This window comes from Haliotis rubra, unplaced genomic scaffold (genome assembly GCF_003918875.1).
Source record: "Haliotis rubra isolate DU_JTF1 unplaced genomic scaffold, ASM391887v1 Scf177, whole genome shotgun sequence".
Taxonomy (NCBI): domain Eukaryota; kingdom Metazoa; phylum Mollusca; class Gastropoda; order Lepetellida; family Haliotidae; genus Haliotis; species Haliotis rubra.
The window spans coordinates 1,511,974-1,528,593 of record NW_025765747.1 but is presented as its reverse complement, the minus strand read 5'-3'; the positions used below and the strand labels follow the sequence as shown (position 1 = coordinate 1,528,593).

At 40.0% G+C, this 16,620-nt stretch overlaps 1 protein-coding gene and 1 long non-coding RNA gene across 6 annotated transcripts in view; both read right to left on the bottom strand.

Annotated features, from left to right (window-relative positions):
• LOC124273155 (calcitonin receptor-like) overlaps positions 1-16,620 on the bottom strand; it is a 188,533-nt gene that overhangs the window by 43,351 nt on the left and 128,562 nt on the right. The gene's annotated exons all lie outside the window — the stretch shown is intronic.
• LOC124273156 lies at positions 101-15,003 on the bottom strand. The gene is made up of 4 exons (XR_006897563.1): positions 14,993-15,003; positions 10,101-10,106; positions 1,679-1,682; positions 101-199 (listed from the first exon to the last, which is right to left on the bottom strand). It is a non-coding gene; the product is annotated as an uncharacterized LOC124273156 (long non-coding RNA).

Genomic DNA, 16,620 nt, shown 5'->3' with positions numbered 1-16,620 from the left:
ACAGCTATTTCTCTCCAAATGCTTGCCCAACCACCTGAATTTGAAATGGAAGAGCCCAAAATAGACCAATGAAACCGCCCTGGGCCTCCGTTCACAAAGCGCTAAGGTGGTCGTAAAATCACTAAAGTAACCTTAGTTCAATGTAAAAGAATGGGAGTTAAGGTTAACCTTAGTAAAGGTTGCTTCGTGAAAGGAGCCCCTGGACAGGAGGGGTGAATAATGCAGATTGCAGATCCAGCCTTTGGTGTCTACATTTCACGCTTGTAGAGATAATACAACCGAGCATCATCATAAAGCAAAGCTTGTAAAGAGCATTGTTCATCCATTGGTCGTGTGCTGTTTAATCATGGTTCACAGATCAAAGGCATCACTTTAGCTTTCAAAAAGATTTTATGATAGACATAGGGGCGATATTTCCGAATTTATGACTAAAAAGATGTCTGATGCAATTCCTTTTGACAGTGATAATATGTTATTTTATTTAACACCAGACCAGTATTGATCCTCGTCTACATCCATAATACATTTGTCAATTTGTGTACATTTACGGCAGATCTCGAAGGCATTTATATCTCTTCACATGTCTATGGTGTGTCACATGCGTGTGCTGTAACATACGTCTGTTTAACCCTGAGAGAGTCCAAATGACAAATGCAGCGAGCCATTGAACGAAGCCGGAAATATTTGGCACTAAAATAGCCATGATGATCGATATTGAACACGGAAGTAGATTAATTTCCTGTCAGTGGATTAATGGTAGCATCAGTGGACTACACATTCTTGACAGTATTAATCTTCCACGGGGCATAGGGGACATTTGATAGTACAAATTGTAGATAATGGTTACGTATTGTCACCCCTTCGTTTCTGGTAAGATGTCAATGTCAAACATTTATGTAATTCATTACGGCTCTGGAAATGATAAGGGCGCTTCGTGATATACAGCTGTTGGACTCAACAGACCGATCTTAATGAACTTTTGTTTCAGCTGCTGATCAGTTACTTTCCTGTGGTATATATTTAAATGCTAATGACGTAACGGTCGAGTAACAACGATATGTTTGTGTGCGTGCGTGCGTGCATGTGTGCGTGTGTGTGTGTGTGTGTACGTGTTCAGCCAACCCTGTAGCATCGGAATAGTACACTCGACCTGGCTTTTACCAAATATTCTTATGAATGTGGATAGGGTCTTGTTATTATTTTCCATAAATGACATAATTAGGCCTCGTGTGACAAAAAGAGTTTTCGAATATTTGCCTATCGGGCTATATTGGTTCCCCATAATTCACATTGGCAAGCTGGATTTAGGTATAAACGTTTGATTGATCGTTTAACAACGCCTGTTAGAAAGTAAGCGTTCTATTGGATAAGCTTTTGCACCGAAATCATACTAATCCTGAACCATTAATTAACCATTATCAACGCCCCAGTTCTTTCGTCGCGTTAAAAGGCTGTTCCAGTGATTAATCAGCTTGATGTCCGATCGACTTGTGAACTTCATAGAGTTAATTCTGGTATGTATTACAGTAGCCGGGACGTGTCTAATTCAGCAAGAGCTCAGATAACAAAGGTTAAGGACTTATATTTTTTATTGATTAATCGTATAATGATCCGTCATCGCGCCTCATTAAGATGTCAAGGAAGCTAATTGTGTCAGAAATACAAAACTAAAACTAACCAGTCTTTATCTTCCGACGAAACAGGTTTCATTGGTAAAAGGCAAAATAGCGGTGAACATTTTATGAACGGATCACTGAAGTCTGTGACGACACCAGGTGCTCGTGAAAATGGCAAGCCCATGAGAGTAGCTTGCCTTACATAGCCATGTAAACTATGTTACGTTCTGCGCAGGTGCCAGTGGTAATTAGCTATGAGGATCAGCGTGTACTATGTGTCCGAATCCAGTGGCCCACCCCACCCCACCCGACCATCACTTTTAATTTTCCCATCAGATTATTTGGTTTTGTTTCAATAAATTTTACATCTTCACATTCACAGAGTATTTGTTGTGAAATACTCTGTGCATTTCTAATCGACAAGATTATAACAAGTTTTAAAACAACGCTGTGTAGGTTTGTCTTTTGACTTCTCCCCCATGAGGACTCTGAGCCGGTGTCAATGATGATATGCCACAATGGGACATCCGCCATTTCCCCGACTCAGTTCCTTCCAGCTAAGCCACAAAAAAGTATGTCTCCGGCCTCGGCATTGGGAAATGATCCAACCGGCCAGTCAGGCATCGTTTAGATAGGTTTTATTGCGAAACTGTTTGCACGCTACGTTTTCCTTTTCATCTACTGACTTTTTCAGCTGAAGGCAGTTATGTTAACCCCAGATTTGGTGAAACTGAAATTGGATCTTAAATTGATTAGTTCCAAAACATTTCCTGAACATAAAAACTTCACATAGGACAAGCACCTTAATGAAATAGGGTAAAGTACGGCTCCCGGGAGAGAACATAAGTTTTCCTACGGAGATATCTACGGGAAATAATTCTCGTAAATCGTGATTCGTGGTGAGGGAAGTAGTTAGTTCACATTTAGTGTGGTGTAATCAACTGAAAGCTACCTTATTCAACAGACAGGTCATTTATTGATGCAATCCCTTTTCCCCCCTTCCCCTACCGATTTTCACGGTCGACTTCCCGCTTGTCATGCAAGGATAGTACATCAATTCCATCCTTGGATGAGTATTGACCGTTTGTGGTAACGGACGCCTAACTCCGTTGTGGAACCGCGCGTGCTTCCTGTCTCGGAACACCCATCCATGCAACAGATTGCGTTTTTGAGGTTTGGTGTTAAGTTTATCGAAGGCTGGTAGAGATATTTCAATATTCAACTATGGTGATCAATTGTGTCCACCATGTCGCTTATGCTACATACAAAAGGTTTAAACAGTCATTGTTTGACAAGTTTGTTCTACAAGTTAAAAAATCAGCACGGAGAATTCAAAGCATCACCTATGCTGCTAAATGAAGATAGAGAACAACAATTGTTTCTTCTCTAAATATTGGATGTTTCGTAACTCTTTTCGAGTAGTATATATGTTATGAATATTAACAGACCTTGGAAGTATTCTACTTTACACCAGACTAACAATGATCCTTGCTATGATTACTAGGACTGATATAATTAGTGAACGCTATGTTTTTCTACATACATGTTTTACCGGCATGGAACCATGCTTGTGGGTGTTATTCTGACATATTTCGCCATGTCTCCTTAATCGTATCACAAAATCTAAATATCTAATACCAAAATCTACTATTACATGCCCCTGTTATCAAAACTCAGTGATTTGCTTCTTTCACACAAAATATCATTTCTCTCACGATATGTAATAACCCATAGCTCTCGTGAAAACCTCCCAATACGTACAGTATATATTAAAAAAATACATCTGTGCATAAATTAAGCACCACCCTATGTTTTTACCAATTAATTTTGTCTGAAATTAAATTCTAAACTCTTTCCAAAAATAACCGTTATAATTTGATAGAACAAGCACTTAACATTTCAAAAACGAAAACATCATGGAAATTACTAATACATTTTAATGAGGATAATTGCCTATATTTAAAACAGGTGTTTTTCTGTTCTAAAACAAGTTACCTTATTTTGAAAAGTGAAAGTAATAATTGATTGTTGTGTGGCCTATAAATTCGTTAGTTTTGGTGAATGAATGAAAGTTTGTAAACTAAGATTTAGGAAAAGTTACAGTCAAACTAAACAAAAAGGAAAATTTTGAAATGCAGTAAAAGTTGCTTTACAAACAAAACAAACATATTCTAGCTGTGATTATCAGTGTCCGGCAAGGAGAATTGTTGATACATTACAATAAACTCAAAATCATAAAAAAATTATTCCAAAATCTTATTAATGGCCTTTTTCAGTTTTTGTCAATTAGCAATCTGAATTGTTTGAAAAAGGTCTGAATCTTTGACATTCGGGTTCTTCCTGATTATGCATAATTAAAGCTTAATTGATGTGTAAATGTCATCTTGGTAAATAACAGAATTGTTATTTTGAGTCAAAACCTAATTTAATTGTGTAATTTGAGCAGGAGAGGAATAGTTATTTTGGGTAAAAATTCAGTCCCATCACATTTTCATGAACATATTCTATCATAAAGAATAGAATAGGTTATGGTATTTGTAAAACTGTCAGTGGATAAAGCTTCTTTAACTACAGGTTGATTAAATTGATGGCTATACCCTAACTTTTCTGTAGCATCACATCTTAATTTCAAAATAGGGTGGTGCTTAATTAATGCACAGGTGTATATTATCAGCAAAAAAATGTATATATTGAAGAACAACAAGACGATCAATTATTCTCAACTTTCTTGGCATGACTGCATAGATAGGAAACTCTCCACTCAATACTTATTATATGATCATGTTAGACATTCTCGCCAATTTCTAGTGTCCTCACAGTGATACCAGATAGCGCTAAGACACTACCAATTTCATTATACTTAGTGCATTCTTGCTAACAAGATCTAATAAATCACTGCACTGGAGACTAATATCATAAAACTATTTATAAACACATCCGGATCAGCATGAACTGCCCATCCTGTTGACAGAATGAATAAAGACACATGCAAAAGCACGATTAGTCCGTGCAGTAAATGATAATCAGTTTATTGTGAAAACAAAGTGTCAATCAAAGGGCCGTCTTATCTTGACACCACGTTTTGCACGTGACTATTTACATGATAGTTGACATGCTGTCTGTCTGAATGGCGTAACCCATTTCTGAATCGACCGCACTACACGTGCCTTCAGTGGATTGAGTTTATTGTAACGATCTTCAGCATCACCGGAAGAAGTATCTTGTAGAGAACAAGGAATGGAGGTTGTTAAACGTGACAAGCACGCTGGGAAGTTGATTGAGAAAAAAAGCGTTTTAGAACATTTCAAACATGATCATGAAAAGCAGGTGTGCATAAAATCTTCTAAACGTTTCCTGATTGGTCAGTGTTAATTTCAGAACACCCATGTGAGGTTCACGTCAACTATGTGTTTTCTATCAAGAAATTACAAAAGCGATTGTCGCACACGTGAATCAGCGGCGAACACTCCCTCACGGGTTTCCAGTGAAACATTTTTCGTACAATATATAAATGCAAGTGTGACCGGAGTCATGCTTCGTGCTGTATTTAGACCGAGTTCTGGAAGGTACTACAGAGTACTATCACACTATAGGATACTCTTGGTCAGGGATTTGGATAATTTTCTGGCATCGTTTTCTTAGGTATAAAGGGAGTTAACTCTTGCCTCTCATCTTACATTACATCTCAAGTTACAAGGTGACTGGCTAATATTACCATCCCTGATCTTGATTGCTATAATCACTGATTTTGTAGTTTACTGTCTTTGAATTTGTACGGCAACGCCATTTTGTACTGCCACTGGCATACCTTGTGATTTGTAGATCTTTGTAATTACGGACTGAATTCAGGTGAAAGTTTAGTTTCAGCTGGGGAATCAACACGCACCAAACTGACCAGCCTCAATCTGCATCTGTTTATGACGGGTGGGACCGGAGGGGCAGGATACCTTCAATTCTTGCAAACACCTGCTGTCATCACTATGTTTCAGCAGATATTTCTTATGGAAGTGGAAAGGGTTTTGTCCGATTTACCCTCAATCACGTTGAGGAAATTATCAAGCCTGTAATCATAGGCGGATCCAGATGGGGGGCGGCAGGGGTGCGCTACCCCACCCCCCCCCCTTTGGTGCTGAAAGTTTGTTAAATGACCATTGAAACTCGGTTGAAAACGAAATGTGCACCCCTCCTTTTCTCAATAGTGTGCACCCCCCCCCTTTCTCAAAAAGCTGTATCCGCCCCTGTGTAATTCTCCTTCTGAAATGGTGCTGCATGACCACTCACTGTTCTTCAATATAGATAACTTATATAGATATATAGATCCCTTGTGCTAAAGAGTATTTTATCATTATCGTTGTACTACTAAGTACACTGACTGGATCTACCCGTGAAGATCTGGGTTAGAATGTTAATCTTCAGTAAGCATGCTTGTCGTAAGAGGCGACTAACGGGATCGGGTGGTCAGGCTCGCTGACTTGGTTGACACATGTCATCGATTCCCAATTGCGCAGATCGATGTTCATGCTGTTGATCACTGGATTGTCTGGTCCAGACTCGATTATTTACGGACCGCCACTATATAGCTGGAATATTGCTGAGTAAAACTAAACTCACTCACTCACTCACTCACACTGACTGGATCACCTGGCGTCATGGTGTTGTTGTTTTTGTTAGTCTCCACGATCACAGACTTTGATAGTGACACAACCAAAGAAGCCAAATATGCCCTTTCCCGAACATTCATGTAATCATTCAGTTCAAAGCCTCTCTAGGTCGTAGCTTGATGAAACTAAATATGTTGAAATACATATTAGATGTATGTACCACACACGAATTGCACATCTGTTTTCATAGTGATACATGCATGTAATGGTGACATTTCATTGTGACCACCGTGTTTAATATCGGACTGTAAAAACACAATTGCTGGGATAGATCGTGTAACGTCAACAGCTCCATATATCTTGCTGGATTGGTTGTATTGAAATGCAGGAACAAGAGAAGTGGGTGTACGTGAAGTTCAAAGCTCGTAAAAAACACTACCCCGAAGACAATATCATCCATACGGCAACATTCTACATTGATACATATTAAAATGGCCTAAAAATAGCCAGATATGTCATTTGGAATATGGTCGGCATTGTTGTGAGGGGATATGAATTCTTCGGGTACGTTTTAGAGACACCAACGTTTTCATCCAAAGTTTCAGCTTCAAAGACCCGATAACTTCAAAGGAAATATCAAATATTGTAAACGTTATCTAACCAACAAAGCAGCACGACATAGGATCATTTGTCGGGGAAGCCAGATATATATACCAGCAGTCTTGTATTAAATTGGATTATGTCCAAGGGATGGAAACAGTACGTGACATTATTACAAATGATGATCAAAAAGGTTTTGACCTTTCCGCGAAATCCTGGTATTATTACTAATTGATAATGGTTCTTAAATATGAAACGTCACCTCTAAGAACAACCGGATTGGATAATCCGAGATTCCACAGAGTGTCACAGAGTGTCACGGTGAAAATAGCGGTGAAAAGGATATGCTATGATCTCTGACAATAAGTGATGGCATCAAGTGGTCTCGACAATGATAATAAAAATATTTTTAGAGGAGAATTGTATGATTATGGAAATATTTAGTTGCTGTTATTAATATGATTTAGGGATATACCAGCGTGATACCTTCAAAAATGGCAAGAACCTTTCACAATGAAAATGGATATTGTATGTTGGTAAATTGGGTTGGGTGAGATTTATTCATCTTTTTACAGACGTTTTCACCTGGAGATCCCTTCTCGAGGCACATGTTATACTTTGCAGAAACCTAGCTGCAAATGTGATCAGGAGTATCACTCATGCCAAATGAATAAGAAATGAGTATACTGAATATCTGTTGGCGTAGTTCGTAGGTCATGGTCACATGATGTATTTAAAATGGCGCCTGACGCGGCCCATAAGTAAACACGGCAATGTGTTTGGGTTTCTTTATTCGGGCAGGTGGGCCTGGAAGTATATAACTAGTCTAAAAACGTTCGAAAAGGACTATCGTTCAACAATAGCAATTGGTTTGGGACAAGGGCCATTCTAACCAAGGGCAGATACAGATTTTTGAGAAAGGGAGCTGCTCAGTTCTTTTTCACCCGTTTTCACGAGAGTTTCAATGGTCATTTAACAAACTTTCAGGACGAGATGTCACTTTAACAAATATGTTCTGTTTGATAAACTCGTGGAAATTTGATCAAATGAAATGGTTTTTGAAAGCAGATGTATGATTCCGACTGTCTGAGAAGCATTGCAGTGAAAATCTCTAAACCTGCGGTGGTTCCGGTCTCCTGACACCAGGCGCGAAGCAAGCCAGTATTTTTCGTGTAAGCCCGATAGGTTGCAAAGCTTTGTATCTAGATGGTATTGAGGGCTTGCCCAACCATTTTAGCAACAATCATGTGTAAGCCCGCGCTTTTTTTATAATGGTAGCTACACCCCTGGACACTGACCTCGTGTTTTCAGAGTGACTGGATTTCGGATCTGTCACTTCACTATCTGGTGTGTTCACATGTCGCCATTGTTTGACATCGGCACTGCGGTTGGGTATTATGTTGCAAACACACGTGTTTCATACAAATTGTGAGTGGTGGATATAACCGGTAACATGCTCACCCTAAACCTGTGACGTATACACGTCATTACCGATTGTTGGCGATCCATTCACACAATGTCCACCTCTTGTTTGCCTTTACGGGCAATGGAATCTGTTCCTGGATATAATCCAGACTGGTGTTCTCTGGCTTAGAATGTTATAGTTACACAAAACCAAACATTTCCCCATTGGCTTCTATAGTAACGTTATATTTGTTTAATATAACTAAGTTACCAACAGCTATTTCATGTACATGTGTGCACAGTCTGGCCTTAATGAAACAATAAAAATATAAAATATGAACACCTCATCAGTTCCTTTTCCGGGTACAGGAAGCTAAACAAACCAACCCCAGTTCCGCACAAAATGTCAACTGCTTGAAAATATATGTGGTCACATGCAGTATAATTCATCAGTAAAAAAGACAGCACTAAATATTCAAAATAAAATATGGTCAGTTTTAATTACTGGATGGATGAACATTAAAAAATCCCACAAAACTCTTACACAAAATCACCCTATCACAGCTGTCAGATGCTTCAGTCTTCACTGAAGGTTCGGGACGAAATGTGCTTAATGAATGCGGATTCTGATTTGGTGTAGTGTACCCTGTATAGATATGAATCAATGCTAATATAACGTGATTTGAACTGATTATAATCAACCATTGATTGAAATGTATACGAATATGCATCCAGATAAGAGATAACTCCGATGTCACGTGCTGACAACTTGTCACGAAAGGTGCCTAACAAATACACTACCACACTGGATTAAGGTAAACTACCGTAGCGAGACCTGAATGTCAATTACTATATATTAATAAAACCATTAAGTGTACTATTGAATCATGCAATATTAATGTTCGATTATAGTACCCGAGTCTCTCTGTTAATAACCAATGATTAATCAATGTTTATCGTCAATCTAGGGTTCAATGACGGTTTCAGACTTCATCGGGTTTAATATCAATAACCAGATCTGTGTTATATTGGGTAGTTGCCGGTGACATTAGTAGCTGGAGGCGCGGTAAGTAATACATGGCAATAACAATTTGTATAGCGATTTGGTGAATACGGCTGATATCCTGCTGCTAACACTTATATAAGCCACAGCGTCACTCAACTGTAGTAGGTGTAATTGTTTGATCAGCTCATGGCAGAGATACCCAGATACGCAAGAAGTATATAGAACACTATATCCTGTAATATTTCACACGAAGATGGAAGACGCAATTTGAAGTACACACTCGATACTGGGGAGATTATGTTCAGGTACACACTCGATACTGGGGAAATTATGTTCAGGTACACACAGGATACTGGGGAGATTATGTTCAGGTACACACTCGATACTGGGGAGATCATGTTCAGGTACACACTCGATACTGGGGAGATTATGTTCAGGTACACACAGGATACTGGGGAGATTATGTTCAGGTACACACTCGATACTGGGGAGATCATGTTCAGGTACACACTCGATACTGGGGAGATCATATTCAGGTACACACTCGATACTGGGGAGATCATGTTCAGGTACACACTCGATACTGGGGAGATTATGTTCAGGTGTACACTCGATACTGGGGAGATTATGTTCAGGTACATACTCGATACTGGGGAGATCATGTTCAGGTACACACTTGATCTGTTGGAGATTATGTTCAGGCACACACTCGATCCCGGGGAGATCATTTTTAGGTTCAAACACGGTACTGGGGAGATCATTGTCAGGTTCAAATACGGTACTGGGTGATCATATTCAGGTACACACTTGATATGTTGGAGATTATGTTCAGGTAGACACTCGATCCTGGGTAGATCATTGTCAGGTTCAAACACGGTACTGGGGAGATCATGTTCAGGTACACACTTGATCTGTTGGAGATTATGTTCAGGTACACCCTCGATACTGGGGAGATCATGTTCAGGTACACACACAATCCAGGCAAGATCATTTTCATGTACAAAATACGGTACTGGGGCGATACTGTTCAGGTACACACAGGGTACTGGGGAGATCATGTTCAGGTACAAACTCGATACTGGGCACATGATGTTCATGTACACACAGGATACTGGGGAGATTATGTTCAGGTACACACAGAATACTGGGGAGATTATGTTCAGGTACACACTCGATACTGGGGAGATTATGTTCAGGTACACACTCGATACTGGGGAGATTATGTTCAGGTACACACTCGATACTGGGGAGATCATGTTCAGGTACACGCTCGATACTGGGGAGATCATGTTCAGGTACACACAGGATACTGGGGAGATCATGTTCAGGTACACACTCGATACTGGGGAGATCATGTTCAGGTGGACACTCGATACTGGGGAGATCATGTTCAGGTACACGCTCGATCCTGGGGAGATCCTTGTCAGGTTCAAGCACGGTACTGGGGCGAAATCATTTTCAGGTTCAAACACGGAACTGGGGAGATCGTGTTCAGGTACACACGTGATCATGGGGAGATCATATTCAGGTACACACTCGATCTGTTGGAGATTATGTTCAAGTACACGCTCGATACTGGGAAGATCATACTAGGTCACATGATCACTATCTTGGCAGATTCCTGTATGCATCTGACCAATACATATTCCTGTATTTACCGATCATGATCTCTGTGGGTTCCCTTGTGTATCTGATCATGATTATCTATTGAGTATCTGTCAGACTGTTTGTGGGGGAGATATGGACTGATTGACGGTTAGGGTGATGGAGCATCTTCAGAACAGAAAGTCCACACCAGACGTTCAAGATGTTTGTGTGAGATAGGAGATGTGTGCCCTGCAGATACGTCAGGGTCGTGGGAGTATGTATCTTGCCGGCCCCTATATTTATGTTTTGCATTGTTATATATACACAATACCCAAAGTAACGATAATGCTGTGTATTCATCGATAACTGATAATAAATATTGATTACGACAAAATTGACCAAGTGGCTTTTCAGATTGATTATCCGTCTAACGGTACACGCCACAAAACTTATCAAAGCAGCCCAGAGTGGTTTCATGTTGCTGTGATGTTTGACTGAGACACAGTGAAGGTCACCTCAAGTCGGCCTTCCCATCCCATTATATGGACAATGAAAATACCTTGACGGGTAAATTGTATAGCGGAAACTACAAAACCTTGTCCAGAACAAAGAAGTCCGATGTACAAGTTGGACAATATATCAAAACCATGTGTTATACATCGCTATCAGTTAATGAGGACACCCGGTGTCCGCACCATTCATAATCACCACAAAGCTGCAATGGCTGCACTATAACACAGCTCGGCGACAGATGGTAGCTCTATCGTGGAGCATACATGTGAATATCGTCAGCAATGGACACGAGGCTTACAGCAGAGGCCACAGCCCGGACAAGATCCAACAGGCGCGGGATGCTCTGTTGCATGAATAGACGTAATTGAAGAGGTAGAAACACCTATCGGAGATATTTTTAAATTAAATAACGCCAGACGGAAACTAATTTCGTGGCAAGACCCAATCTCCAGGCTTTGTGTTGTGGGTATTTCTGTGTTGTGTACAGACGCTCCTATGTACTGTCATCCCACGCATCGTGATGCCCACTGAGCTTGTGACGGATGTAACACAGAAACAGCAAAAACTACTTCCCTAACACCTTCTACTGACATATTACTAGGCCTTAAATGACAGGCGACGCTTCAGAATATTCCGCTCTTAATGCACTCAACGTACCACTAAAACACCTGCGACGAAACGCAAGATAGAATATCAGCGCTTATCCCCAGATACAATTTCCGTTTGGTATAAAGGGAAAAAGAGCTGTGGAAGTTATATGAATGGTTGACGGAAAATCAGTGATGATACCAGGTGTTAGTCTAAGTATGTCCTGCCCTACCGCTAGCACCCGACGATCGCTTTATACTTTATCATTTATATAGGTAATTGATAACCTGCGTTGGAGGTATAATGTACGCCCCAAAGTATCACTGTTAGATGTTGTGATTCTGTTGTCGTCGTGCTTTAGACGAATATACAAGCTGTCAGTGCCGGAACAGAACATGCGGAATGATTTCATACTTTGCGAGAAAAGCCGGAAGGAAGAGGCTGTGTAAATATGTATCATGGCGCGATAAAGTGCCTATCAAATTTTTTATTACTATCGTTTTGGTGTCAATGCCTGACAGTCTAGAACTAACAGGTTCACATGAAACATAGTGTGCAATACCTTATATGGATATCGATAGCAGTAGGGAATATATGGTTGAACAGGTGTTGGTACAATAAACACAGTCCATATCTCAGTATCAACAGTTGCGTTGTATCATCGATATCATGTCTTACCTGAGGGGATTCCGTAGTGTCACGGTTCTGAGGTTGCCTGATCTGATATCTGCACATCGTTTAGAGCAAATGGATAGTTATCTTGTTAACACGGAATTGGATACATAAACTCAAATACGGAATTCTGCGAAAGTTGAGCTAGAATGTCGCACATATTAATAGTTCACGCGTACTGATGTCAGAATATTTCTGAAAATTATGTCTATGACATCACACATGTCTGTCTCCTGCAATGTTATGCTTGAGCGATGTGTGTCGGTGATATCACAGAGCTCTGTCTCCTGCAATGTTATGCTTGAGCGATGTGTGGCGGTGATATCACAGAGCTCTGTCTCCTGCAATGTTATGCTTGAGCGATGTGTGTCGGTGATATCTCACATCTGTGTCTACTGCAATGTTATGCCTGAGCAATGCATGTCGGTGATATCTCACATCTGTGTCTACTGCAATGTTATACTTGAGCGATGTGTGTCGGTTATGTCGCACATCTGTGTCTACTGCAATGTTATACTTGAGCGATGTGTGTTGGTGATATCACAGATCTGTGTATACTGCAATGTTATACTTGAGAGATGTGTGTCATGATATCACAGATCTGTGTCATGATATATCTGCAATGTTATACTTGAGCGATGTGTGTCATGATATCACAGATCTGTGTATACTGCAATGTTATATTTGAGCGATGTGTGTCGGGGATATCACAGATCTGTGTCTACTGCAATGTTATACTTGAGCGATGTGTGTCATGATATCACAGATCTGTGTCTACTGCAATGTTATACTTGAGCGATGTGTGTTGGTGATATCACAGATCTGTGTCTACTGCAATGTTATACTTGAGCGATGTGTGTCATGATATCACAGATCTGTGTATACTGCAATGTTATATTTGAGCGATGTGTGTCGGGGATATCACAGATCTGTGTCTACTGCAATGTTCTACTTGAGCGATGTGTGTCATGATATCACAGATCTGTGTCTACTGCAACGATATGCTTTAGCGATGTGTGTTGGTGATATCGCACATCCGTGTCCAGTGTTATAATTTATGCACTGTATCGTTCAAGTCCGTTAGCTAATATCTACACGCTTGCAAGGATTTAAAAAGTTGATAGTTTTTTGTGAATATGTTTGATAATTATCGGGGAAAATGACGTATTCATCAACATGTAATGCATATATTTGATAAGTGTATCCGAGTGTGACTGGCGTCAGATGTTCCATCCATTCCAGGAGCTTGAATAGTTACATGAGTGTCCAATACTCTCTTTCAATGCCATTTGGGTTGTTTTCAGGACACGGAAGCGGTGTTAATAAATGAAATTACAAGGGAAAGGTAGGTAAAGAGCAGCTGACACGGACTAAAACGATGTTAATTATAGAACTTATTCTCGAAACCGAAACGAAGCACCGAAATGTCTCACAATCGTAAAGAACGAGAAATACTGCGCAATGGTAAACGTCTGGCCGAACCGGTTCATGAATTTAGACACATGTGGTATTTTTTCTGTCATCGGATTACAAAAAGTGATTACACTATATGAATGTAAACTGAAATACCAGTGCCGCTCCATTGCAGTCAACTGAACAAGTGCGTGAACTCAATACCAAACATGCACTAGGATACTGTCAGTTTTCGTCTGTAACACCGGAAATAAATTGGCTTTTCGTTACGACCGTCTAGACAGACATACAAAAGTTGATGTGTGTGTACTGTTTTCTGTTGGGAACAGACTGACGCCGCACCGGTAGTATAAATAAAAATCTATCTATTTGTCCATCATCCCGTTCTGGAAATACAATCAGTAGGTATGCCCAGCCATACAACTGATAGCATCTTCTGTGACACAGAATGTCGATATCTGCAACATAAATCCAAGCTTCAAATAGAGCCCCAGCTCATCTTTATTCCTATCGAATTAATGTAGCCTTTGATTGACCATCAGAAGTTGGTACGAAAATAAAACGAAAACATTTTGGTTGGCAACTCGTTTATTAAGATTGGCTGTCATCAAGTATCTTTTGCTATGAAAACCTACAACTTGTAATAAGATTAATATTATTATTATGATATGTAAAGGTGGTTTTAGTGGTATGGTTAACGTTCATGTTTACTGATGCAGATTGAAATGTCTGGTGTTATGTGTTTGAATGACATATCTGAAGTAACCCTGCAGCGGTGCCGCTGGTAAAGACTAGTCACATCATCAACGATGCGGTGTTAAATATCAACAGAAAGTCACGGTGATTCCTTTTTACCACGTTATTAACAATATGTGGAACACTTGGTGTCATCAATGATGTTCAGGGACCATTCATTAACTTAACATTAGTTTGTCGTTCACGCAGGTGGGAAACCGAGACTGGTGATTCTCTGGTGTTCACGCTTGTACTACTCTAAAAGATTGAAGAAAACATATTTCATATTACTATGCTGATCTGTCATACCTTGCCACAAGCTAGTACTAACCTATAGAAACACGATATAATTTTACAGTATACAGATTTATCCATATAGAATATCTTTAAGTTCTAGATGCTTTTACGTCTTTTACGAACAAGTATCAAGACGCTGTGGCATTTTCGTATATGCTTCTAGAGTAATGAGTTGTTTATTTCAAAGTATTTCACAATGTCATTAACCCTTAGATTTCCAATGAAAACTTTACATCCGTAGAATACATACAGGATGTCATCCCATCTGCCCCAAGCGACCTTGAATTATAGACCGTATGATGGAGCGTCGCTGTCATCTGCCAGCCTCCAGAACAGGGTTCAGTTTCAATTTATCTACTTGAATTTTTGTGACATGTGCAGCATGAGCAGGGGGTGTAAATCTTTCAGACATCAAATACAGCGTCTGCAGAAACGATTATTAATGCAGTGGCTCGCAAAGAACTTCGCGCACTTAATGAAACGTCAGTTTCGGCGTCTAAGTGTTTTATAATAGGCTCCCTCTGCCGATGTCGTTATGATATTACAAAACGTTCCATCATCGGCAGGCTGACAGCTTCATATCTCCTATGGAAATATGCACAAGTGTGTAACACATTTACTGATTACGGATCGTGTTAGCGTTTCTGCAAATGATCGTATCAACCATATAATTTGCCGTGTAATTTGTTCAGCGTACCAGGTGTGTTCCACAATCTGGCCTCGTCCCGCATAGTGAAGTAGGAAGATCAGGTTAGTGTCATATGCACTGTGTATTACAACCTTGTTGGCCTGATTATACATTTAAAAATATACGAAGGCTTCCAAAGAGACGCAGTATTGACACAGCAAGGATGATAATGTCATGACGTTAAAAATGCATCTCTATAACAAAGCCATTGTTAAGAATTGCGGTTATTTCGCGACATAATATAAGGGTAATGCTATTTTTGAGGGCATTATCATTTGCAGAAGCCCGATATTCCATTAACTGCCCGACGAAGGAGGGCAGTTGAAAAAGACCGAGGGCTTCTGCAAATGATAATGCCCTCAAAAAATAGCATTACCGTTATTATTGCTAAAATATACTCATGCCAATAATGGTTGTCACCCCCTTCAATGTTTTTAATTGGAGAGGGTGTGTGGGGTGGGTGTGTGAGGTGTGTGTGGGGTTGGGGTGGGGAGGGGAATGACAACCATTATTGGCATGAGTATACATGGAATTTGTGTTGAAAAGAAAAAGGAAACAATGAAGGAATTTGACTGTAAGTTTACTCAAAACCAACTTCTGACGGGGTTGACTGCCCGAATGCAATTACGTCATCGAACAATTCAAGTGACGTCACAACAGTAAGTGACGATATTCGACCTTGGCCTTTAACAAGACCATAGTCTGCAACATGTCAAACTATGTCAGTGTTCGGTTTTGGTCCAACAACAACGTTAATAGCGCAATTGTTAAGGTTAGCATCAGCAAGAAAGCCAATATTACATCTATTTAAAGCGGGAATTCGGGTTGCTTTGACTTGTTTGACCCAGAATATCTGCCAGTCCAAAGCCAATGTCGAATGAACCGACGCACCCACTATGA